This window comes from Dendropsophus ebraccatus, chromosome 7 (genome assembly GCF_027789765.1).
Source record: "Dendropsophus ebraccatus isolate aDenEbr1 chromosome 7, aDenEbr1.pat, whole genome shotgun sequence".
Lineage (NCBI taxonomy): Eukaryota > Metazoa > Chordata > Amphibia > Anura > Hylidae > Dendropsophus > Dendropsophus ebraccatus.
In genome coordinates, this window is record NC_091460.1 from 119,159,624 (window position 1) to 119,186,651 (window position 27,028).

Consider the following 27,028-nt stretch of genomic DNA (forward strand, 5'->3'; position numbering starts at 1 on the left):
GCTGATGAAAGGGTATAGGGGTACTCCAGCAGAAAAAAATTTCTTCAGATCAAATGTTGTCAGAAAGTGCCAGAGATTTCTAATTTACTTCTATAAAAAAATATATCCATTCTTCCACTACTATGTCCTACAGGAAGTGGTGTATTCTTTCCAGTCTGACACAATGCTCTCTGCTGCCACCTCTGTCCATTACATGAACTGTTGCAAGCGGTAGCAAATCCCAATAGAAAACCTATGGGGATTTGCAGTGTGTCAGAATGGAAAGAAAACACCACTTCCTGCAGGATATACAGCAGCTGATAAGTACTAGAAGACTTGAGGCTTTTTGATCAAATAAATTACAAATCTCTGGCACTTTCAGGTACCAGTTGAGTTAAACTAATTTATTTGTTTTGCAGGAGTACACCTTTAACAGAGTCAGCACTTGCTGTGCATATAAAAAACATACATGAGTGCTTAAAGGGAACCAATCACATAAAAAACGCATGTAAAGCTATGGGAATGTGCTGTAGCAGCACCCAGCACACTTCCCAAACATGCTTTTATACCCCCCGTCCCTGCAATGTACAAGCCAAAAAGGTACTTTATAAACTCGGCGCCCTGTATGTAAATTACCCCCAAGTAGTCCTCTGGGCGGGGAGCTGCGGGCAAGTAGTCACGGTCCCTGGGCGTTCTGCAGTGCTAATCACGCCCCTCTGGGCGTGATTAGCCTGCATAATTGTGGCGGCGTCATCGGAGGCGCGCTGTCTCTAACGTTAGCACGCCTACGTTCTTGCTGTGCCGCTCATGCGCAGTACAGCGGGTCCGGTCTGCGCCGTACTGTGCACGTGCAGAAAGCCTCAAACTCATTGCTGGAGATCCGGCAATGAGTTTGAGGCTATTTTGCACCTGATTGGTTCCCTTTAACCCCTTCAAGACCAGGCTAATTTTAGTTTTTGCATTTTCGTTTTTTCCTCCTTGTGCTTAAAAGGCCATAACACTTGTATTTTTACACCTACAGACTCACATGAGCCCTTATTTTTTACGTCACTAATTGTACTTTGCAATGACAGGCTGAATTTTTGCATAAAATATGCTGCGAAACCAGAAAAAAATTATATGCGCAGTGAGGGGGATTGTGTTTTTACGCCGTGTGTCCTATGGAAAAACTGACCATTAAAACGATATGTAACATGTATAACTTTTCTTTTATCTGATGGCTTGTAAAAATGTCAAACCATTGTTAACAAATATACGTTCCTTAAAATCACTCCATTCCCAGGCTTACAGTGCTTTTATCCTTTGGTCTATGGGGCTGTGTCAGGTGTCATTTTTTGCGCCATGATGTGTTCTTTCTATCGGTACCTTGATTGCGCATATACGACTTTTTCATCGCTTTTTATTACATTTTTTCTGGATTTGATGCGACCAAAAATGCACAATTTTGCATTTTGGGATATTTTTGCGCTTACGCCGTTTACCGTGCGAGATCAGGAATGTGATAAATTAATAGTTCGGGCGATTACGCACGTGGCAAACGTGTTTATTTATTTATTTACTTTTATTTATAACCTGGGAAAAGGGGGGTGATTCAGACTTTTATTAAGGGAGGGGACTTTTTATTGACAACAACACTTTATTTTATTTTTTTTACACTAAGGCTACGTTCACACAGAGCAAAAGGGGCGGATTACGCAAGGAAATATTTCCGCCTGAATTCAGCGAGTATTTGGCGAGTAAACTAGACTATACCAGAATATATACATACTAGAATCCTCCTCCCCCCCCTTTTTACCCATTTCCGCGCTGATTCAGCGCGTAATTTCCGCTTGTATTCCGCTTGTATTCCGCACTGAATACGTGCGTATTCCGCGCTGAAACAGAAAATCAGAGCCCCATTGGTTTGTATAGGCTTGCGCTAGTGGAAGAATGAACATGTTCATTCTTCTGGCGGAAAGCGGATTAGTTCAGTGCGGAAATTCCACCGTGTGAACTGCAGAGCAGAATTTCCATTCAACACAATGGAAATTAGCTCTGCATCTATTTTAACGGCTGAAATTTCAGCGCTGATTCAGCGCAGAAATTCAGCTGCTTTTGCTCAGTGTGAACGAGCCCTTATACTAGCTAATAGCCGCGATCCCGGGCTACATAAGGCACCTGGGATCGCGGCGGTTCAGAGCGGGGTCTATAAAGAACAAGACAAAGAATAAGCTTTATACAATAAAAGCTTTCCTATACAATAAAAAGAAGGGTATACCAAGGTATACTTCTGTAGGGTAAATCTAAATCGCTAGGGATACATGTGTTGGATATGCAGGAAAAAGCTATATACCAAATGTATGGATCCAATGTGCTACTAACAGGGTCTTATATTAATATTATCATCATTTTATGTACATGTTTATAGGTAAACACCGTGTTTAACCGCTCTGTAAAAATGTTTCACATTCTACACAAGCCCTTTCTGTTTAATTTACTGATAATCTTTAATGATATTCATGTTGAAAGCATTTGCGCACTGACTGTGACGCCATATCTCAAGGAGAAAAAAGGTAAAAAATTAAACAGCGTTGACTCTGGAAAGATGTTTTGCGCAGAGCTATCTTGAATAAGATTAGATAAGGTTCCTAGACTTTTCCAGGGCATGGTGTTACCAGGGGGACATTAAAAACATAACTACGAAACCTTTTATTTACATTTGTATTAAGCAGATTGCTCACAGCCATGTTCCTGCACATAGATGGAAGGACAGGGCTGGTTTAAGGGACCGTTCATACTATGGAATCGGCGCCGAAAATCCATGCAGAACCACCCGCACGGACTACCAAATCCTGCCTTCGAATGGGAGGGCTCGCGCACCTCCGCTCTCGCATACGGAGGTGAGAACAGGCCCTAAGACTGAAGGCCCAATTCTGAAGATTAGCGCTCCATGCAATAAAGACAACGAACAGATCGGCGCTCGCATATCTGGAATATGGGGCCGTGTAATCGCACCCAAAAGGTGGCCTTGGAAAAAGATTGGCAGCTCAAATATGGAAATATTTCTCAGAAAACAGATCAATGTAAATAACACTGCAATACAGGTTTTATGTACTAACAGGTTTGTTATTCGGGTCTCTAAAGATCAGAGGTGGTTAGTGGCGGTTCAGTGGATCCATGACTCCAGTCCAAACCATTATGATATCACTATACAAGGCCCAAATAATACTGCCACACAATGACATCTACTGTATCATAACTAGAGATGAGCGAACCTATCGAAAGTTCAGGTTCACACGATTGGCATTTGAATCTCGATGCCTGGAGAAGATGGATGCAGCCTGAGGACTGCCTGGAAAAAATAGATACAGCCTACGGCCTATGGCTGTATCCATGTTTTTCAGGCAGTCCTTGGTTTTCCCACTCTTACTAAATAATGTAAATAATACAAATACTAATACTACTACAACACAGTGAGCATGTAACGGTAAATACCAGTCCCACATGTGATTGTAGTTCTTCACTTTTAGGCTATGTTCACACTACTGTACGTAAGTTCCGTAGTAATTGTAACCATTGTAACAACGGTTGTGATTTCTACCTTACTTACACAGTGCTGCCTTCTAAGGAATCCCGACCAGAATATATACACAGTGTATACACATGGGGGGGGATTTATGAAGACCGGTATACAAGTATGCCGGTCTTATATTAGGCCCCGCCCCCTTTTCCACGGCAGGATTCACTAAGAGACGCAAACCTCTTAGTGAATCCGGCCGAGCGCCTGAACCTGCGCCCAGTGCTAGTGTACTAAACTTCCAGCAGGTGAACTTGTGAATCCTGATTAACGCCTGTGAGGCCAAGCCTCCTCCCCGCCTTGTCACGCCCCCCAAGCTCCCCCAGCCCACCCATCGGGTGAGCGGGGCATACAGCAGGCGTACGCCAGGGAGAAGGGGCAAATCTGCACCTTCTCCCTGGCGTAGGCCTCGGACGGACCATTCATAAATGTCCCCCATAGTATACACTCCGGTCGGGATCAATATCGGCGCCGTGAGAAACAGACATGTCAGTTCGGAATTTGGATGCGGGCGCGCAGGGATGCGTCCGCATCTGAATTTAGCGGCGCAAAAGATCATCAGCGGCGCGGATGATCTTTGCTGTCACCGGCCATTCCGTGACCTGGCCGGGTCACGGAACGGCCGGTGTCATACAATGTGTGAACATAGCCTTAGGCTATGTTCAAACGGTGTAAAAGTACGGTCGTTGTTACCATCGGCAACAATGGCCGTGTTTTGTACGCCAAAACACCTTGCATGTTCTTTTATACGCTCCGCTAGTATACGCTCCGGCCGGGATCCCAAGCGGCGCCGCAAAGAACTGACATGTCAGTTTTCTGCGGCCGCAATACAGTGAATTGCGGCCTTAGGAAACCCGGTCAGTTCACACAATGAAGTGAGCGGCTCTGGCCACTTGCTTCATTGTGTGCTGTGAGGAGTTCCGATGCGGGCGCGTGCTGATGCCCCCGCATCGGAACAGCCGGTCACATACGCCATATGAACATGTCCTTATTTCTTCACCTACAATAACTCCCCATTCTGCCGGGACACAGTACCCTTAATCACTGTACTTGGTGTCAATGACAACAGTTAGGCTCCTATTAGACTAAGCAATTTTTTGTTTTCAACGATAAACAATAAACGATTTGCAAAGGATCGCTTTGCAAACTATCTTAGATCATTCAGCATAATATGATAATGGAACGATGGGCGTTAGTTGCAATAATAATTACAATTGTTTCTAAGCTAAAGTATACGAACGATCATAATTACCAACGGACAATGTGTACGTACACCGAAAGATCCGCGAATGATTAATGGTGATTTTATGGGTAGCTCATAAAATGCGATCAACAACATATAAACTAATTTTCTAGTCCTTTAATCATTACCTGCATACATGGAAAGATTATTGCTTTATTTCGAATGATATAATGATTTTTTGCACAATAATCTTTCCATGTAATAGGGCCCTTATTGGCGTACAGACATTGCTCTTGAGAACAATAGTGCCCCTGTAAAATAATAGTGCCAAACAGACAGTGCCCTTCATTGGTCCACAGACAGCGGTGGTGCCTCAGCTGGAAGTTCACAATGATGGCCGCCTTTCATAATAACGACCATCATTGTTCGAAGAACGTCCGTTATTTAAAAAATAACTGACGTTATTTGCACATTGACGACTGTTGTTTCTAAAGACAGCCATCACTTTTTACACAGTGTGAACATAGCCTAAAAGTGCTCTCTTTAAACCATCTTTTGTAGCCAACCTCTTAATGCCCCACACAGTAACAAAGGCCAACTTTGTGAATCCTATATAGTAACAGTGCCCAAATAAGGCTGGGTTCACACTAAGTTTTTGCAATCCGACGAAAAACAGATGGAAAAAACGGATGCTTTGTGCATCCGTTTTTCTCCATTGACATCCATTATAAAAAAAATGGATCAAAACGGATCAGATTTTTTTTTTTTGACGGACACAAAAACATGGCCGACCACGTTTTTGTGTTCATGAAAAAAAAAAACTGATTCGTTTTGATTCGTTTTTTTTTATAATGGAGGTCAATAGAAAAACGGATGCACGCAGTTTTCCGCGGGTTTTTTTTTCTTCAAAAAACGGTGTGAACCTAGCCTAATACTGCCACACAATGACATCTATCATTGCATCTATCATTTACCCTATATAATGCCCACTATTGTGCCCCCAACAAAATAACAATACCCTTTGTATTACTCCATGTCCCCTAGATGCAGGTGCCACCTCTGGGACGCTCACCCATCTCAGATAGATGTTGGTCACAAAGCTGGGACCCGCACCTAGGGGACACTATAAGAAAGCTGTCATTTTGTAGTTCATATTATAAGTGCAAAGCAGTGGCCTATGTGAGCTCTTTATCCTTGTCTTTGCACTTGTTTTCATAGAAGGAGGCCCGCTGTGTGTGAGCTTATGGTGTACAAAGATATATAGAATTATACATTACTCATTGTTATTCCTGTATGGAGGATATACAGATATCCCAGAGTGAAACTTCAGGACAGGTATACCGGGGTTCTCAGGCTTTTATAGTAATATGAGATGAGCCCACAATGTGCTCCAACCAGGCAACTCAGAGAACAGATCTAAGAGCTGTCGCTACAGACACATCTAGGGCAGGTTAGTACATTCAGCTCTGTGTAAGCATAACTCATCCTCATTTACATATTAGGCCTCAAAATGCAAACTAGCAGTGAGAGTGTTTTATGCCTCTGTTTAATAATGTTAAAGTTATACAGATTTACCATTTACTTCTATTTAAAAATCTGAAGTCTTCCAGTACTTATCAGCTGCTGCATGTCCTGCAGAAAGAGGTGTACTATTTTCAGTCTGACACAGTGCTCTCTGCTGCCACCTCTGTCTATGTCAGGAACTGTCAATAGCAGAAAAGTTTTCTATGGGGATTTGCTACTGCTCTGTCACAGACAGAGGTGGCAGCAGAGAGCACTAAGTAAGACTGGATCAAATACACTGTTTCCCGCAGCACATACAGCAGGTAATAAGTACAAGGATATTTGAGATTTTGAAATACAAGTAAATTACTAATCTGATATTAGTTGATTTAAAAGAAAAATACTTTTTCTGGAGTACCCCTTTAACTAAAGGACTGTGTATCCAAACACCCCATTGGACTGCAACCCCTCTCCCAAAGCCATTGAATATAGGACTGGGGACGTGGCTTTGATGAAGTTCGGATCACAGGACCTTTTGTGCTCTCTGGATAATCCCTTTATTGATAGAGATAACAAGCGGAGGAGAGGGGCCTCCGCTTGAAATTTCCATGCCTGTTCCGTAGCGGGAATATACCCTAAAGGGGTATTCCACTCAAACATAACTTTTAATATGTTGCTGTCCATGGTAAGACTAACATTTCATTCCAAACTTGTTATTATCTATTCAGTCTACTTTCCCCAGTTCTGACCTGCTGCTTTCTGCTAAAGACACAAAAACTGTGTGAGCTTTTTTCTCCATCTTCCTGTCCTCCCATCTCCTTTCCGAGATGGCTGACGTAAACAAGTCCCTGGCAGGCTTTATCTGCAACTCTGTATCTTCTTTGCAATGCTGGGAGTGTTGATCTAAGGTCAAGCTGCCGACAGACTCACTATGATTATTCCTTCCAGCATTACATATTTGCTACACAGTTCCAGATAGGGACTTGTTTACATCAACTGTCTCGGAGGAGAGGGGGAAGGAGGGAGAGATGGAGAGAAAAGCTCACAAACAGTTTTTTGTGTCTTCAGACAAAAGCAGCAGCTCAGAACTGGTGGAAGGAGACTGAATAGTTAATAACAAGTATGGAAGGAATTGTTAGTCTCAGCATGGGCAGCAACATATAAAAAATGATGTTTCACTGGAATATCCCTTTAATGATCTAAACAGTTTTTACATTTTGCAAAAAATGAGCCCTCACACAGGTCAGAGGGTGAAAAAATGAAAATGTTATATGAAAAAATAGCCATGCACAGATTAAAAAAAGTATAACAAAACAACAATTATCCAAATGTTAAGGTACATTATGAGTCTTAGGTGAGGAGGAAGGTAAAGAAATGTGAAAGGTGAAGAAATGAGGAAGAAAATGTAAATTCAGGGGTCAGGAGGGAAGTTAAAAGTAACAGATCTGATGAAATGCCATCAGTAAGGGCCGGTAAAAGTCCTTTTTTTTTTAATTAACGCCTTCATGACCACAATTCATATATATATATATATATATATATATATATATATATTTATTTATTTATAAATATGTTCCTGATACACATGCCCCGTGCAGCAGGAACATATATATATACATTCAGTACAGTAAGGGGCTTTGATGTGTGCAGGATCTATAGCGACTGTGGCGTTTAAGGAAGTCAGTGACAGGTTAAGCACCTGTCACTGACTAATTGGGACTGGTTCCGATCGCTTGTACCGACGAGCGGGGGTAAGCCACTTATCTCCGCCCCGTCGGATCGGCCATCTGTGTATAGAGTCTGCTCTATACAATAATAAAAGTGCTATGGCACCGCGGTCCTGGGTGACGTATGTAGCCCAGGACTGCGGCTATTAGCGGGCACGGTCCGATCGTGGTGCCCGCTAATCAGGTAATCAGATGCAGCTGTCAAAGTTGACAGCTGCATCCAATTACCTTATGCAGCTGTTCCCAGGTGTCTAGTGGGGTGGATCACTCCCCCGTGAGGTTGTACGGGAGGAACGATCCACACATCTTTACCGGCCGGGTGTCTGCACCGTAATGGCGCTGATCCCAGCTGGGCAGTCTATTGTTTCCAGCTTCAGCATAGATCTCAATGAGAGATCAGTGTACTTATACTAGAAGTCCCCCAGGGGGGCTTTTAGTATAAGTGTAAAAAAAAAAAAAAGTGTTATTATTAATTAAAAGCCCCCTCCCCTAATAAAAGTCAGAATCACTCCCCTTTTCCCATGTTATAAATAAAAATAAATAAATAAACACGTTTGGTATCACCGTGTGTGTAATCGCCCGAACTATTAATTACTCACATTCCTGATCTCGCACGATAAATCCCAAAGTGCAAAATTGCACATTTTTGGTCGCATCAAATCCAGAAAAATTGTAATAGAAAGCGATCAAAAAGTCGCATATGCGCAATTGAGATACCGATAAAAAGTACATATAATGGTGCAAAAAACTGACACCTCACACAGCCCCATAGACCAAAGGATAAAAGCGCTATAAGCATGGGAATGGAGCGATTTTAAGGAACATATTTTTGTTAACAATGGTTTGAATTTTTTACAGGCCATCAGATACAAGAAAAGTTATACATGTTACATATCATTGTAATCGTAACAACTTGAGAAACATGCATAACAAGTCAGTTTTACCCCAGGGTGAACGGCGTAAAAACAAATACCCCCCAAATAAACAAAATGCGTTTTTGTTTTTTTTTTCAATTTCATCACACATTTATTTTTTTTCTGGTTTTGCAGTGTACTTTATGAAAAAAATTCAGCCTGTCATTACGAAGTACAATTAGTGGTGCAAAAAATAAGGGCTCATGTGGGTGTTTAGGTGAAAAATGAGTGTGATGGTCTTTTAAGCACAAGGAGGAAAAAACAAAATTGGCCCGGTCCTTAAGGGGTTAATATGACCTCAGTCATGAAAGGGTTAAACGCCATTTCTTTTTGAAAAAAGGCCAAAGAATAAATAAAAAAACAAGAGCATTGTGTAATTAATAATCTGTTCAGACATGCCTGTGAGTGCAATTCCTATAGAGCTAATATTGGGCCCAAGCCAAAATATTTGTCATTAGATCTATTACCACCAGTGGAGACAACAAGGGAAAGTGGGAACCATGAAGGCTAGGAGAGAGGTTTGCATGAGCAGTTCTGTAGCTACTATAGAGGCAGGGTAGGCAGCTGCTATGGGACCCGTGGGTTAATAAGTAGAGGACAAGGAGATCTCTGCTTCACGGCTCTGATAACCCCTGACCTCTGTTCTCCTGCTGCAATCAAGTAGGAAAATGTGCAGAGCTCCATCCAGAGGTCAGGGGTTTTTAACTCTTTTTTTGCATCATGTAAGAGAACATTGGGTCACTCGCACACTGCAGTACATAAGGGGTTAAGCAGAAGGTAGTCTGCTCCTGCATCTACAGTATATATTTAACCATAAGGGCTCCTCATGGGCCCTTATATTTTAAATACAGTGGACTGACAGAACAAGCAGCCATTGTCCCTCTGCCAGTAAATTTTGTAGCTGCAGACTGGTCACAAGAGATTTTATTTTTTGGCCACATTACCATGCAGTTTTTTGCTATGGGGCCCCATGAATCCTAGCTACGCCCATGTGCATGGGGCTAAGATGTAGATAAAATCAAGTATGTGGGTTACATTTGGTTCCCTTTAAAAGGGTACTTCAACAACAACAAAAATTGTTCAACTCAACTGGAAAGTGACAGAAATTTACAATTTAATTTATTAAAATTTCTCAAGTACTTATCAGCTGCTGTATATCCTGCAGGAAGTGTTGTATTCTCTCTATTCTGACACACTGCAAATCCCCAGAGATTTTCTATGGGGTTTTGCTACTGCTCTGGACAGTTCCTGTCACGGAGGTGGCAGCAGAGAGCACTGTGTCAGACTGGAAAGAATACACCACTTCCTACAGGACATACAGCAGCTGATGAGTACTGGAAGACTTGAGATTTTTGAATAGAAGTAAATTACAAATTTATATAACTTTCTGACACCAACTGATTTGAAAGAAGCATTTTTGTCCCCTTTAACTACAGTATGTTAACTGAGATGAAAAAAGCTTAATAGACCATATCTGTTGGGAGCTAAACATTGGTATCAGGTGTCCTGCCATGCTTCGCAGCTGGTCCTAAGGAACGATGATCAGCCTGCAAGGGTAATTTTAGGGTTAGAGGGGGCTGTCTGCTCCATATAGCCTCAGACTCTCAACCTCTCTGGATAGGGTACATCTATTCTCAGGAAATCTGTTAAAAGCCAATAGGCATTTGTTGGAATGGGACACTATATGGGAGGTACACTACATTCTTTTAGATGAAAGAAAAGATAACACAGAAAGACAATGGCTTAGGGAAAAGTCAGAAGACATTTAAAACAACAAGACTTTCGCTGTAGGTCAGACTAACAAAACACACAGTGCAAATCATTTTAATAAGTGTTGAAAGTCCCCTCTGGTCATTGGAGTTTACATCAAATCAATAGATTTAGTCGGAAAAACAAACCTCGCTGAAGCTTAATTGGAAGTAATCTAATCATACATTTTGCCAAATGCTTCCAGTCCCTCCAGTCAGCGGGCGGCAGAAGTAATTCCACAAACTGGCATGTATCAGTGGAATATAAATGCATGGAAAATAGGTCACACATTGACACTAAGGCCACTAAGTAGGTTAGATATTATATTATTCACTCTATAAAATAATATACTAGGATGGTTTTCAGACCACAGCTGCGTGGAATAAATCCATCATAAGAACTAGTGGTAAAGAGCACCTCACCTCACCTAATAAAGTAATAAGAGGACAAGGTATCATTTTTTTTTTCAAATACATATAATTATGATAAAAGCTGCGGCCTTTCAACTGCCCGTGCCATATGTTTACATCGTGAGAACTAAGCGATTCCTGCGACCTGACATAACTGTGTGGCATAGTAAAGGCAAGGGCTCATATAAAAAATCAAGTCTTCCAGTGCTTATCAGCTGCTGTATGTCCTGCTGGAATAGGTATTTTCTTTCCAGTCTGACACAGTGCTCTCTACTGCCACCTCTGTCCATGAAAAGAACTGTCCTAAGCAGGAGAGGTTTTCAATGGGGATTTGCTACTGATCTGGACAGTTCCTTTCATGGACAGAGGTGGCAGCAGAGAGCACTGTGTCAGAATGGAAAGATTACACTACTTCCTGTAGGACATACAGCAGATGATAAGTACTGGAAGACTGAGATTTTTAAATAGAAGTAATATACCAGTCTATATAACTTTCTGACCCCTTAAACAAGTTTGATACAGTAGTTAATAATAACTGTAGCATCTAAGAGACTAGATAATAATAATAATAATAATAATAATAATAATAATAATAATAATAATAATTTTTATTTATATAGCGCCGACAGATTCCGCAGCACTCTACAATTCTGGGGGTACATAAATAGACAAAAATCAGACATTGCATAGATATACATATAAATATCCATACATGAGGAGTGAGGGCCCTGCTCGCATGCATGAGCTTACAGACTACTAGATGCTGGATGAGTCAAACACAGCAGTGCTCTAGAGATCACTAAAGGCCAATGAGGAAGATGTCGGTCTGCGACCACAGGACTGGGGCGGGTGAATATTTTTTACTGGGGCTGCTCAGCAAATCTTGAAGCAAATAAAAAATATGGAACAAATTGGATTAGTTTTGATTCGATTCGATTTGCGCATCGCTAGTAACAGATATCTAATCTCTCCCTGGTTGAATTCAACTTGAGAATTAAAAAGGGGGTTTGTTGTTTTTAATGTTCATGGCTGTAATTCTATGTGCTAATAATAAAGAAGAAGTCCGGCCACAACTAAAAAGCCAAGGCAGGCCGGGGGCATACTTACCTATGCCTAAATGCATACTTACCCATCCCTGTGCCCCTGCAGCACCACATCACTGCTCTCGGACTCTTGCCAGCCTCCTCCAGCTCCTGGCCATGCAACATTATGACCTGGGCTCAGGAATGCCTGCTCAGCCAGTCAGTGACTGAGGCGGGACACAGCTGCAGCCACTGACTGGTTGGAGAGGTACCTGTAGGGGTAAGCATTCCTAATTATGTTTCCCCACACCCCTAACGACACATTTTTTTTTAGTTGTGGTCTGTAGTTCTCCTTTAATGAAATTGTCAAATTAGGACAATCTTATGGTCCATTTACACAGAAAGATTATCTGACATATTATCTGCCAAAGATTTGAAGCCAAAGCCAGAAACAGACTATAATTAGAGATCAGGTCATAAAGGAAAGCCTGAGATTTCTCCTCTTTTCAAGTCCATTCCTGGCTTTGGCTTCAAATCTTTGGCAGATAATCTGTCAGATAATCTTTCTGTGTAAATGGACCCAAAGGGGGATATTCATCAAACATGGTGTAAAGTGAAACTGGCTCAGTTGCCCCTAGCAACCAATGTGATTCCACCTTTCATTCCTCACAGACTCTTTGGAAAATGAAACGTGGAATCTGATTGGTTGCTAGGGGCAACTGAGCCAGTTTTGCTTTACACCATGTTTGATAAATCTCCCCCTTAGTTTACAAAATCAGCTCAAACAAGTGACAAGTTGATCTGTGGAGGTTACCCTAACCATACTCAATCCTATGTCTGCCATTACTAATGCTTGTCACAAATAATCCCATAACCCATATAAATCATTCTGTCCCTAAATATGTTTGCATGTACTTGAAGCGGCTTCATGACCTTGTTAACGTGACAGTATTCCAATACGAATGGAACGTGCTGAAAAATATCCACACAGGATACCCATGTAACATAGTAACATAGTTATTAAAGGGGAAGTACGGGTATGTTATGTTATTGCCCAACAAAAGTTATGAAAATTACTAATAGACACTTATTATGGGAAACTAGTGCATTATAGTGCACTATATAGTGCACTATAGTGCATTATCCCAGCACTTACAACAGCATGGTGTGATCAGGTGTTGGCAGTTTATGTAACATGACATCACCAACTTGACAGAGACCTGATCACACCATGCTGTTGTAAGTGCTGGGATAATGCACTATAGGTGCGTTTCCCATAAAAAGTGTCTGTTAGTAATTTTCATAACTTTTGTTGGACAATAACATATCTTAAAATTATTTTACCTAAACTTCCCCTTTAAGATAAAAAAAGAAAAGAATCCATCAAGTTCAACCCACTTGACAGGTTTATATGTATTTAAATCTCTCTTTTATTTGGTCTGGACTGATGTCTTTTTACAGCTCCATGTCATATTTCTGCCTCTGACTCATACAGTCTAGCGATATCCTTATATGATATAATTCCTTCACATTATTATTTTACTGTTAGGTTCTAGAGAAATGGGATTTCAGATTTAGAGAGAGGTTTTTGATGTGTTATTTTAGTGGATCTTTTTTTTTTAAAGTCTGGCAGCCGGCAAAGTTAGGGGGGAATTTGATAAGTAGGAACTTACTTCTTCCCATGCCTGTGGTGAGTGACAGGAACGGCCTTGGGTGCCCAGCCAGGCTATGGGATCTTGGCGCTGCACACATCACGATTCGGCTGATGGACTGGCCGCTCAGCCGAATCGTGAGGGGGGCAGTGACAGGGGCAGGACGACACTCCAGTCACTAATTGGCTTAGGGACCAGTCTATCAGCTGGGACAGGCATTTCCCCCCGAGTCGGGATTCCATCAAAACTCGCGGAAAAATGACTTTCAGCGAGGGTCCCTAGGCCGGTCCCGCTGCTTACTGGAGGCACAGGGAGGGGTAAGTTCCTACTCATTATCAAATTCTCCCCTGCCCTTGCCGGCTGCTGGGAAACTATTAGCAGGTTATAAGTATCTAACCTTCTGACTGTCCCTATTGCGCACAGGGCGCTGAGGGTGAAGGTAAGTTTTTTACCTTCATCCTTGGCTCTGTTTTCATGAACTTTGTAGTTTAACCAATATGCTAATGAGGCAATTCGATGCACTGGGGGCAGGACTACGACCCTCAGTGCATCAATCTGCCCCAGCGGCCCATCCCTTCTAATGAATAGGTGCCCATCACTGCAGAGTGCCAGATAATTGTTCATTAGGAGGGCAGGCCCCCCCGTGCACCAAATCACCTCATTAGCATAAGAATTAAACTGAAAAGTACATGAGAATCTCAATGACCTGCATTATGGTACTAGAAAATATCCATAACTAATCCCAATCAAGGTAAGTAAACCTTCATCCTCAGCCCCCTGTGCATTAGGATGTTTGCTGCTCTTAGTTTCCCCTTAAAGCTATTTAAGCAGAGATCAACGAGAGCAGTGAACAAAAAGTATAGCTTTACTGCCCCCGAGCTGCTGCCCCGTACATAGGTAACTGTGTGCCAGCCGTACATAGCAACTAGAGATCAGCGAAAGTGTGGGTTTGCATGAAGTTGGATCATTTCTAACAGCAATGGCTCTTTATAAATTGGGGAGGGGGGGGGCGAATGTTAAGCAAGGATTTTCTCAATAAAGGGGCCACAGTAGGTTATTTAAAAAAAAATACAGAAAAATTGCATATATACTGTAACAAAAAAAAAACAAAAAAAAAAAACTTTTTAACATTGATTCACGGATTTAATATTTGCTATATGCGGCATGTTTACCCAATGAATGCATGAATGCGCATAAGTCATGGACAGTGTCACATTTGTAATCAATGACTGGAAATGTAGTACACTGCAGACACCCGGACCTGCTAGTGCCCTATAATGGAACCAAAGTGAATGGCACAAGATAAACATTTTTCACATAGCTGAGATTTATTGGATTTGCTTTTACGTCATGCTATTTTTATTTCATAGTTAAACTAGCACTCGAGTTATTCTAGAAATTGTAAAGACAGGGCTGAAGAATTCTAAAGTACCAGGAGGTCAATGTGCCTAGGAATCTGCTGTTGGCATCTGCAGTTCTTACCACTGACCTGCTTGGCTGCTTTCTACTGATATCCCTAACAGTACCTATGGATGATGAAATAGTACGTCTCATAGGAAGTAGATTTTGATGAGCATACACGGCTCTATTTTATTCCAGAAAAACGGGATTGTACAGTTGTCTGATCTATGACCGCAATGATCAGTTTAGGATAGTGGGGATATTTATGTAGACTGAAGTTTTATTAACCAACAGAAGTCTTCTGTAGTAACTAGCTTATTTAACCTCTTAAAGGGGAACTATCAGCAGGTTAGACACATCTAACCTACTGATATGTCCCTACTTCACAGGAGACGCTGAGGAGGAAGGTATGTCTCTTACTTTCCTCCTTCCCTTTCGGTTCAGTCAGTCTTTTGCTTCTTAGTCTGCTGAGATCGGCCCACCTGTTTCTCATGATAAGGAATGGAATGGGACGCCTGGGGATGGTCTGGATCGGCGCTATGGGGGCGGGCAGTGCTCCTAACCGGTGCCCTAGTGCTCCTAAAGGTCTCACTGGACCATGGAGCAAAAAACTAACTGCACCAGAACAGAGCCAAGGAGGAAGGGAAAGGACATCCCTTCCTCCTTGGCTGCTACTGTACAGTAGAGACATATCAGCAGGTTATGTTGTGTTTACACGGAACGACTATCGCTCGAATTTTCACGATAACTATCGCATTTGAGCAATAATTGGCTCGTGTAAACACAGCCAACGATCAAGCGACGAGCGAGAAATCGTTTATTTCGATCTTTTAACATGGTCTCAAATCGCCGTTGGTCGTTCACTAAAAATTCACAGCTCACTTTGTGTAAAGTCTTTCAAAGATTCATCCAATGTGTGAAATAGGCTTAAGCGATCTTAAAACGATCGCAATAACGATTTTTCCAAACAATATATCGTTCCATCTAAACGCTGATGGTTACAAAAAAAACACATCATTATTTCGAAATCGTTCGATTGGGCGAATTATCGCTCTATGTAAACGCAGCATTAGATTCATCTAACCTGCTGATAGTTTCCCTTCAATCACCAGCCAAATTTTAGGCCTTTACCACCTAATGACCAAGGCCAATCTTTTAAATATTACCTGTCTCAATTTATGTAGCAATCACTTTGTGATGCTTTAACCTATCCAACTAATACAAGAAGGGGGGAAGGGAAATGCACAGCCTACAACTGGGTGCTCATTACCAACATACCAGTAATAACACATAGCAAAGAGCATAAAGAGCAAAAGAGGAAAGGGGTATGTTATAAATTGTAAAGGTCCTATTACATAAAACAATTATTGGCCTTACTTGGCTGATTACCAGATGTTTAGGCCTAGCACATGTACTAGTGCATTTTGAAAGGCAACGATCCACCGACATGCTCAATGTTTACTGATCGTGGCGACATGATTGCACTGAAAGATCCTGATCATGTAGGCAACGGTCTGCTGCTCATCGCTCCTAGCAAACTGCGCTGACTTTAATGGGCAGCCTGAACGATTTAAGGATCATTCGGGCAGCCCCTTCCCCTCCTCCCTGCTTGCTGTCTGTGCCGGTAATAGCACAGGCAGCGAGCTGGGAGCGAGAGGGAAGTGATCGCTGACCTAGCGGGTTGGCACTTGCTTCCCCCGGAAAGAATTGTGGCTTATAATACAGCTTTAAGGCACACCAACAAATTGATGAATGAAAGGTATTATTGGAAGTCACACATAACAAAGCCTAAAACATGTCCCTATACCCAAACTAAAATCACTGAAAAACTCCCCACTGCAGAGACCAAATCAGAACAATAAATCCCTAAGGTCCACAACCTGGTAAATGTAATGTTAACCCCCTAGATGTAAATGAGCAACACATGTGTGGTAATACAGGAGTTCCTGTAGTGTATACCTGCATATAAAATGCAAGGGGAGATTTATCGAACATGGTGTAAAGTAGAATTGGCTCAGTTGCCCCTAGCAACCAATCAGATTCCTCTTTTCATTTTCCAAAGAATCTGTGAGGAAGGAAAGTGGAATCTGATTGGTTGCTAGGGGCAACTGAGCCAGTTCTACTTTACACCAGTTTGATAAATCTCTCCCAAAGTGCTAATAATTGTAGGCCTTCATCACCCAATGACCAAGGCCCCATTTTTTAAATCTGACCTGTCTCAGTTTATATAGCAATAACTTTGCGATGCTTGAACCTATGCAACTGATTCTGAGAAAGTCTTTTTCATGATACATTGTACCTTATGTTAGCGGTAAATAGCTGGTTGATATATTTAACATTTATTTGTGGGAAAAACTCCAAAGTTTTATGAAAATTGGAAAACATTGTTTCTCTAAATTTTTAAATTCTCTGCTTGTAAGAAAGATAGGCCACATAAATTTCAATCACCTAAACCTTTGTTAGATGATGGGGAATGCAAAAGAAAGCAATTTAGCAAAACCCATTGCGTTAGCAAAATTGGTTTCTTTTGATGTGTGGGTTGCCATGGATCCCGACCACTGCTATCATTGGTGGTAGATAATAGAGATGATCAAAAATCGGAAAATCTTAGGTTCTATAGAACTTGAACCTTGTTGAACCTTCCGTATTTGATTCCTGATGCCTTCCCGGTCTATGGGGAAGGAGGAGGCAGCCCGGGTACCGCCTGTAATTCTGGGATACAGCCTATTACCTAGGCTGAATCCCGTAATTCCAGGTGGTACCCGGGCTGTCTCCTCCTTCCCGACGGACCGGGAAGGCATCGGAAATAAAGAACTTTCGGCATTTGATTAGCGGTGGCTGCTGAACTTGGATAAAGCCCTAAGGCTATGTGGAAAACATGGATATAGTCATTGGCTGTATCCATGTTTTCCAGACAACCTTAGAGCTTTATCCAACATCAGCAGCCACCGCTTATCAAATGCCGATCGTTCGGTTTCGGATGGACTCGAGCATGCTCCAGGTTCGCTCATCTCTAATCGGGAATCAAATGTGGAAGGTTTGAGTTATATAGAACTTAAGATTTTCCGATGTTCGATCATCTCTAGTAAAGAACTAGTAAGTATGTATTTACTTATTTCATGTCTCTGTCTGACATCCCACATGTCTTTAGGGCTTGGATTGTCCTTGAAGACCTTGAAGACACATGTTATATCAGAAGGAGATACAGCAGAGCCGAACACATTCAGCTCTGCACTACTGCATCCCATCCTTGCTCCCCTGTGTCAAACCCAGAAGTGAGAGTGGGTCGCAGCAGAGCCTAGCAGATTGTGGGGAGACGGGACAACCCCTTCAATAACTGACATTAACAATATGTCTGTCAGGACACAGAGATAGGGATGAGACACAACAGTTAGCCCTAAGCCTGAACACTGTCCATACCTACTTGCCTCAAATGGCCCTAGGCAGCGGCGGACAACAACGAAGGCGGTCCCTACTCTGGTATAACACAGAACGAGACAGACAAATAAACACAAAGGTAGAGTCAACAAGCCAAAGTCATAACCAAACGGGCAGCGCAGTACAAAACCAGGAAACAATGGGGTAGTCAAAGGTCAGGCGGGAAGTCAGGTAACAGGTCGAGTAAGCAGAGGAATTAGGAACGGGGATCACAGAAATAGACAAGGGGAGCTGGGATCAGGGGATCACCTTAATATCCAGCAGGGAAAGACTAGCTCAGCTTTCATTTATGAGGATCAGGAGCCCAGTCCGGATCCCCACTGGACCGGCGCTCTTATCCTCAAGGCTCCGGAGAGGCAGAGGCATGTGTCAATCAAACCACACTGCTCAGCTGCAGCAATCAAGGCTAGCAGCTAGCAGTGTAACTCTTGCAAGTGCAAGCGGGTGTGTCAAACAAAAAGTAAAAACAGGCCCAGTTTACACCAGGCTTACTGCACTTTCCTGACAATGTCTACTTTATGTTGCCATCATTTAGTAAATGTCATTTTACTTTTTCAGACAATAGAAGGCTTAGAAGCAAATTTCCATAATTTTTTTAAAGAACTAGTTTATTCCCAAAGTCAATGTGAGAGGCCTGTATGCTAGAAACCCACATAAGTTACCTCATTGTAAAAACTGCCCGCCTTAAAGAATTTACAAGAAGATTTGGGAACTTTGTTTACTCTTAAGTTAACAATGTAGCACATTGTTAGAGTAAAAAAAAAAGTCCACGTTTTGTACCTATTTCACTGTCGTATTTTGCTTTTATTGTACTGTGGCTACGTTTGCTTGTCTTTTTAATAGGAGGAGAGAAATAGTTCAGATCTCCCTAAGGAAGGAAGGCTGGGGCAAGGTAAAATTCAATTAGTCTGATACTTTGTGCCCTTGAGAAACTGCAAAGACAAGCTATCAAACGCATTCTTTTTTTTTGTCAAGAGCCAGATGGAACAGCTAGAATTCACAAGTAGTAGAATTGGAGGAATGGCTAATATGTATCTTTTTAGAATGCTGTAAAGGGCTATTTTAAGCATTAATAAATAAGACGTCATCTAATAAGCCTATTTTCCAAATTCGACATATACATTTAAACTTTAATTTAGAATGTAAAGGTGGGATGTATCGGTTGTTTGGCTCTCTTCTCTTGCAGGCTGCACTTTCCATTATTAGAAACTACTAGCTAAATGTATTAAGTTATGCGCTTATAGTAGACTCTGTGCTAATACAAGCAGTTTATGGCAGTGTACAAAAAGGAACACAAAAGAGAAGGTGGTGCAGGTATAACAAGAATTAAAAAAATTAAATGTGACAAAGCTGCAACTAAAGGGCACAGCTAAGGATTCATGGGCCCCATGCAAAAGCTTGGCTAGTATCCCCCACCCCCCATCTATTATCTTACAGATATGCAACATAAAAAATAAATAAATAATACAATGCTAATATTGCCTTGGCTATACAGTAGCTATATATTATTAAAAATTATTTATTTTAATCCTTTTCTAATCCAGTTCTTCTTGTTTTACGACTTTACTTGTTTTAAGTCTTCACTCCTCTGATCTGTGTGACTTATTTGCTCCTGTTAGTGCTGCTGCACAGAACTGTATATACTGCCGAGCATTGGAGCTGATTTTTAGCAGGTCGGGCATAATCAGTCAATCTTAAAGTGTACCCGTCGTTTAATTTTTTTCTGCAGAAATCAATAGTACAGGCGATTTTAAGAAACTTTGTATTTGGGTTTATTAGCCGAAATATGCATTTTTATCATGAAAAAGCAGTTTAAAGCTCTCCCCCCTGTCTTCATAGTTCTCTATGAAGAGAGTAGGGGTGGAGGGAGATTAGGCACCAAAACAGGACAACAAAGAGTTGCTTTACAGCTACATCATTGGGCTATCTCCTCTGAAGTCAGCACTGACCTCTCTGACCTCTGAATGCAGGCTTTCACACAGCTCCTGCTGTGTAATCCTTTGTTCTCTGCTGCCAACTAATATCCCTCCTTCCTCCTCCCCCTCCCCTCTCCATAGAACAGACAGGGGCATGTCTGATGCAAGAAGGCATGATTTCCTGATAATGAGCAGTGGTTAAGAGAGGAGGGGGGACCTGAGGAAAGTCTTTTTGAATGCAGATAATGGCATATTTGCCTAAAAAAACCAATTACAAAGTTTCTTAAAATCATTTGTACTACTGATTTTTGCAAAACAAAAAGGGGCAACAACTATTATTAAGGTACTGAATGTTCACACAAAGTGGATAGAATGAGGATTTTCAGCAGTAAAGAACCTGCAGCTTTCATACACCAAAGTCTGCAGCAGAAAATCATGCTAATTTGTTCCTAAGGATTTGATCTGGAGACTATGTTATGATGGTGGTAGAAAAAGACAATGTATAACCACAGTTGTGGATATTGCCATGGACCAACATAACTTCCACAGCAACATCAGTAACATCAAGGACATAAATGTTGCATCTTTTCATCTTTACGCCATTTGCTCTATGGTAAAACTGACATGTTCTCTGTGTTCCCCAAGTCAGTATGGTTACGATTACAGCTCATTTTATCTGACAGCTTTTAAAACATTAAAAACCTATAAAAAAAGTAAATGTGTTTAAAATTGCTCTATTCTGATCCATATAACTTACTTATTTTTTGGTCTATGGGGCTATTTGAGGCGTCATTTTTTGCCATGATCTGTACTGGTAGCTTGCACTGCACTTTGGTGTTTTTTGGGCCATTTATCATGCAAGATCAGGAATGCTATAATTTAATAGTTCGGGCAATTTACAAAATGGGAAAGGGGGGGTGATTTAAACTTTTAATATGGGAAGGGTGTTTTTATTAATAAAAAAACCTTTTTTTTTTTTACACAATAACTTTTTGTCCCCTTAATGGGCCTCAATGAGTAATGCACTAAATGCTCATAGGGATCAATGCAGTATGTACGTACTGCATTGATCCATGTATCTAGTGCTTGATTACTAAGCACTGCTGAAGCCCACAGTAATCGAGCATCGAGAAAGGACCAACGTCATTGTGTTGTAACAGCATTTAAACTGTTAATTAGCTGCAATGGCAATCAGGCCACGCTGGCTAACAGCAGTCAAGAGTGGCATGGTACAGAGCAGGGTCACGATGTGGCCCCAAGGAAGTTGGATGCAGCCCCAAGGAGCCCAGGAAAACATGGATATCGGCATGGTTAGGTAAAAATAGGATTTTCTTTTCTGTGCACCTGCAATATTTAAAAAAAACATAGATAGAAAGAGTACCCCTTTAAGCTTACTCCCTACTGCATTGTTTCCAGTTGTTTGTAGTAGCTGGGAGATGTCGGTAATAGCTAATAATTTATTATTTCATGATGGAACAACCTCGAAACAACCTAGAATTATACCAAAAGGTTTCAGTCTCTTCAGTGCAAATCAATGGATTGTTGGCTAATGTGAATATTATAGTAAGTACAGTATTAGATCTACTAGGCTGCTCAGCCTTTTTCAGTGTAAAATTTTAGGTACAGTATAATGTCCTAAACAATCAGAACCATGTATGTAAAAGCTTGAAGGGAGTGCAAATGGGCTGCCGCATCTCATGTCTTATTGAGGAGCAATTGGTTGCTTACAGTATTACAGCTGGGAGAACACATGGTGCTTACCCAAGACACCAATCAGAACCTTCTGCTAGTTCACTGAAAGCAGACAGAGAATTGCCGGTTCTGGCACAGGATATAAAGTTTCTGAGCATGGAACTAAATTATAGCCAGTCCCATCTGAAGCTGACCCCATTAAGGATGGAATCTGTAGGGATTGAAAAATCTGACAATGAACATTATGCTAAAGAATAATTCTATGGCTCAACATCACAGTGACCTAGTTTAAAAAAATCACCCAAATTCACTTTTGTATTGTAGTTATTATTTATTTTTAAAATTAATTTTATAGTATTCACCACATAGTTTATATAATAACATAATATAATAATTATTCTATGGGTCATTACGATTATAATGATACAAAATTTATACAGTTTATGTATTCATAACTAGTGTTGAGCGGACTAGCGGAACCCAAACAGTTGAACAAGGGGACTGTGGGGATATGCAATTTTTTATATTGTAATCTAGTTACAGATAACACTCTATTTATCTTCTTTTTTTAACTTATTTGATAATTGTATATCCACACTTTCACCAAATATTACTATCCAAGGAGAGGGTACAATTTCCTTCACTAACTTTTTAGCTACTAAAATGCCAGAAGTATTTAATTTTTCTACAGTCCCAAAAGACGTGTGAGGCCTACTGAAAGTTCTCCACATCTACAACACCCAGAAGGTTGTCCCCTTTTGATTTTTTGCATACATTTTGGAAAATAATATAATCAGTGTATGATATTACAGAGTGGAGTGCAGTTCTCTTTGGAGCCTAAGACCACCAGTATGTAGTGCTGAGCCCTTAGAAGTGCAGTAACCATGGGTTGGACACCCTTGTCTTTGCCGTGGATCTTCTTAAATGTCAGGACAGTCACCTCCTAAAAGAGAGGAAGAGTGACTGATCCCCAGTAGGACAAAGCTGCTAAGTGCCGACGTAACTTACTGACAATGCTCATCCATTTGGGGTAATCTTCAGTCGGAGCCCGACCTAGAGACAGAGACCTATGACTCTTACTAACTCATATGGCAGTCTTCGAACTTGTGTAGGCAGAAGGCGGTCATATATGTCCAGTTCATATATATATATATATACATGAAAAAGAGAAGTTATTCTTTTAACTATCTACACTAAAATCCCGGCAGGGTACCACACTAACCTTGCTACAAGTCTTTCTCTACCTTCTTCACCTCTGCCTAAAATCTACCTCCAGAGTTGTATTATGCTTGCACTAGCACCTGTAAGCAGTTCCTTTTTTGTATATCCTTTGTATTCCACTGAAGTGTCTACAAGTAAAAGTATCAGCTGTTGGTTAAGTGCTGGACTCTGTCACCTTACTTGCGCTGCACCTGCGCTAGAGATGATCGAACAGCGCTGATGTTCAGGTTCGTACGAACTCGAACCATCGGTATTTGACTCCCGCTGCCTTCCTGTTCCGTGGGGAAGGTGGAGACAGCCCAAACAGGAATACAGCCTGGGCCATAGGTTGTATTCCTGTTTTCCAGGCGGGACTCGGGCTGTCTTCACCTTCCCCACGGAACGGGAAGAATGCGGGAGTTAAATACTGATGGTTCGAGTTTGTACGAACCTGAACATCAGCGCTGTTCGATCATCTCTAACCTGCACCCTCACACAACTGTCCTATTTTCAAGTGCAGTGCCCATGTGTCCAGGGGTGGGAATTGCCACTCCTGGCCACCATGACAAAACCCACCCCAAACACCAGAAGCCCACCAGCTGCCACAACACCAATGGACCATGGCATTTTTGCCAGAAATTAGCCTTGCTTTTTCTAATCCAGGATCCCCCCTTTAAGGTTACTAAATGAGCAGAATCCAGAAAGTCATTTATTTATAAGAAACTACTTCTTAAATAGGGCAGTCATTTTTCACAGTGCATCTTCCATGGGTATGCGTTACTGTTTATACTGTCGGAACTAGCTGGGGCAACCGAGTATTGTGATCTTTCTCAATGTTATAGTTTTGCAAGAAGTATGTGAACTCACAAGGGGATACGGTGGCCTACATTTAGGCAAATAATTTATATTGTGTAAAATATGGCATCATACCATTCCATTCCATTATTCATTGAGAAGTGAGTTAGATCCTTTGAGTAATTTTTATCGGAGCCATTACTTCCTAATGTGAAGTGGGACTGGATACATGTGGCTTATCAGCAGGGGCTTTTCACCTTGCTTGTTTCACTGCTGCTCTGGAGAACTTAATCATTGCATCTAGGTCAGATGAGTGAAACATGGCTATGTCATACTATTATATGATCCGGCCTCCTACCCGCTGTACTGTATTTGAAACACAAAATCCATAGCTTGAATTTTTTCCTAGAATCCATCAGGATTGATGGGATTAAAGAGAAGAGACATTTAGAACATGTGTGGAGCCAGATGGACATTCATATGCAATGTCAGAAAAACAGCATGATATTGTCATGGACATCACAGTCTGAGAGAATACAGACGAAAATGAGGAAATTCTTATAGTTTCTTATTGGACGGAATAAAATAAAATGCAATTTCAGTCCTGTTCAAAGTTTTATAATAAATGGGAGTAATATATGTTCTACATTGTAAAAGACAAATATAGGGGAAAGCGATCGTCACTTAAATGGGTCATGTACACAGCATGGATCTTTAGACTGTTCTGTATAGCCAATGTTCACGCCTGTAAAGACTGGATTCCCTAGAATATGGTCTGATGGAGTATAACAATTTTTTTTCTGCCAGATTTATATGGCATCTGACAGGACGGCATCTGTAGGTCTGCATATCAAACTGAAGAATTATGATGGTAGAAAAGAAGTGTCATGTAGTATAGCCCCGACAAAACAGAAATGTAAAACTATTATATTATATATATTTTTATATATAGCATTTTATATTGGTGTTTGTATATAGAATTTTATTATATTATATTATATTACTATGTTATATTATATATTATATCATATTATATTTTTATATATAGCATTTTATATTGGTGTTTGTATATAGAATTTTATTATATTATATTACTATGTTATATTATATATTATATCATATTATATTTTTGTATATAGCATATTATATTGGTGTTTGTATATAGGGCTGCAACCTACTATGGTATATAACAGGGTTAGGGAACCTTGGCTCTCCAGCAGTTGCAAAACTATAACTCCCATCATGTCTGGACAGCCAAAGCTAAAGCTTTGGCTGTCCAGGCATGATGGGAGTTGTAGTTTTGCAACAGCTGGAGAGACAGGGTTCCCTACCCCTGTTATATATGTTGTTATTCATACTGTGGTAGATAGTATGCGGCTGTTCTCACTGGCAATGTAATGAGATATAGATGTTCCGATACCTTGATAGACTGCAGTGCCCTCCATCCCGCACTTATAGATAAACTTCTCAGTCCTTCTATTATCTGTGGGAGGTCAGCAAGATAGTTGGGAGTGTGATCCCAACTACAGTATATTCCTGAGAAGTTTATCTATAAGTGCGGGATGGAGGGCACTGCAGTCTATCAAGGTATCGGAACATCTATATCTCTTTACATAACCAGTGAGAACGGCCGCATACTATCTACCACAGTAGGTTGCAGCGCTGCTTGCAAGTTTATCTTGAAGTACAGGATTGAGGACGTTACGGTTTATTCAAGTATCAGAACATCTTTATTACAATATATTGCCAGTTAGAAAAAACACATATTATATACCGGGGTAGGTGGCAGCGCTATATATGCAAATACCAATATAATATCTTTGTTTGCAGTACGGGACTCCTATGGTCATATTAGCAGCAAGCAACATCCCCTGCAGTACAGCGCTATGTTTATGTGTATTATGCTGAGTTAAACTGTGTTAAAAACACATAATAGAAATGTAAAACTGCAATGCCCATGAGCCCTTAATGTGAGCCTATCTACACAAATTAAATACATGACAATGCTAATCCTCAAAAATAATGGGTTTACATAACCCGTTGTCTAAAAGTTACTGATCAGTAAAAAGATTTTCTGGTGTAAATATAACAAACAAGTTATTCACACCTGACCTAAAGCCACTGCTCCCGCCCCCCTGCTGGTCATGTCACTACAGCCAATCAGAGACTGAGGCGGAACACCACTGCAGCCACTGATTGGCTGAACAGGTATTTCCTGTGGTTCTGTGACGACCCAGGAACTGTTAAATAGAGGAGACCAGGAGTGGCAGCGAGGGGACTGGGAAGGACTTGTTAATTATGTTTACATCATACCCTGACATTTTTTTAAATGTTCCCTGGACACCCCTTTAACAAATCATTACCCTAAAAGGCTATGTTCACACTATGCAAGCGAACGGCTGTTCTGTGCCCCAGCCAGGTCACGGAGTGGCTGGTCTCAGGAAAGATGACCCTGGCCGGTACTGCAGCCGCAGAGTTCTGATGCGGGCGCATCCGTACGCGCCCACATCAGAACTCCCCACAGCACACTATGGAGCGTGTGACCGGAGCCGCTCGCTCCACAGTGTGCACAGACATGGTTTTCTGGTTTTATACGTTGTGTGAACCTAGCCTAAGGCTATATTCCCACTACGGAACAGAACGGCCATTCCGTTACCCCGGCCGGGTCACAGAACGGCCAGTCTGTGCCCGGATCATCGCGGCCAGTACTTAAGTATGTGCGCCCGCATCAGAGCTTCCATTAGCCCACAGTGAAGTGAGCAGCCGGAGCTGCTCGCTTCACTGTGTGCACTGACAGGGCTTTCTGCGGCCAGAATTCACTGAATTCCGGCCGCAGAAAACTGACCTGTCAGTTTTTTCCGGCGCCGTATGGGATCCCGGCCGGAGCGTAT

The 27,028-nt window shown here is 41.4% G+C and overlaps 2 protein-coding genes across 4 annotated transcripts in view; one reads left to right on the forward strand and one right to left on the reverse strand.

The window, feature by feature from the left end:
* LOC138797738 (albumin-like) overlaps positions 1-27,028 on the forward strand; it is a 467,413-nt gene that overhangs the window by 420,532 nt on the left and 19,853 nt on the right. Inside the window, exon 15 of one of the 3 annotated variants that reach the window (XM_069978322.1) lies at positions 26,599-26,610. The exons of the other annotated variants lie outside the window; for them this stretch is intronic. The gene's annotated coding sequence lies outside the window, so the exon portion shown is untranslated. Of the gene's footprint in view, positions 1-26,598; positions 26,611-27,028 lie in introns of those variants that run through there. 3 annotated transcript variants of the gene reach the window in all.
* GPRIN3 (GPRIN family member 3) overlaps positions 1-27,028 on the reverse strand; it is a 99,265-nt gene that overhangs the window by 30,136 nt on the left and 42,101 nt on the right. The gene's annotated exons all lie outside the window — the stretch shown is intronic.